Source organism: Nematolebias whitei, chromosome 2, assembly GCF_014905685.2.
Source record: "Nematolebias whitei isolate Nwh7 chromosome 2, NemWhi1, whole genome shotgun sequence".
NCBI classification, from domain to species: Eukaryota; Metazoa; Chordata; class Actinopteri; order Cyprinodontiformes; family Rivulidae; genus Nematolebias; species Nematolebias whitei.
In genome coordinates, this window is record NC_056499.1 from 4,707,043 (window position 1) to 4,707,462 (window position 420).

The window sequence follows — 420 nt, forward strand, 5'->3', positions numbered from 1 at the left end:
AGTCATGTGATCAGAGACAGAGTCATGTGATCAGAGACAGAGTCATGTGATCAGAGACAGAGTCATGTGATCAGAGACAGAGTCATGTGATCAGAGACAGAGCATCAGAGAAATGAATCATTCCTGCAGGAACAGAAGAAGCTGAAACTCCACAAGCTTCAGGCTCAGCTGATCACCTTGTTACAAGTTCTGGAAGTTACAGCTCATTTAAAGGAAACATATATTTTGTTACATTTATGCTCAACAGATCTCAAGCTTTATTTTATTTAGTTATTTTGGGAAACTTTACCCGCACTTTAGTTTTTGTGGTGGATTTATTGATCTATATTTTGTACAGACTTTTTCCAATCTAAATAACAGAAGGATCTTTTTTATTTTTATACTTGGAGACTGAATACTAAATAAAGTAATTTCAGTAAA

The 420-nt window shown here is 35.0% G+C and overlaps 1 protein-coding gene across 1 annotated transcript in view; it reads right to left on the reverse strand.

The window, feature by feature from the left end:
* The window catches only part of usp47 (ubiquitin specific peptidase 47), a 19,280-nt gene that overhangs the window by 2,897 nt on the left and 15,963 nt on the right, over window positions 1–420 (reverse strand). The window lies entirely within an intron of this gene.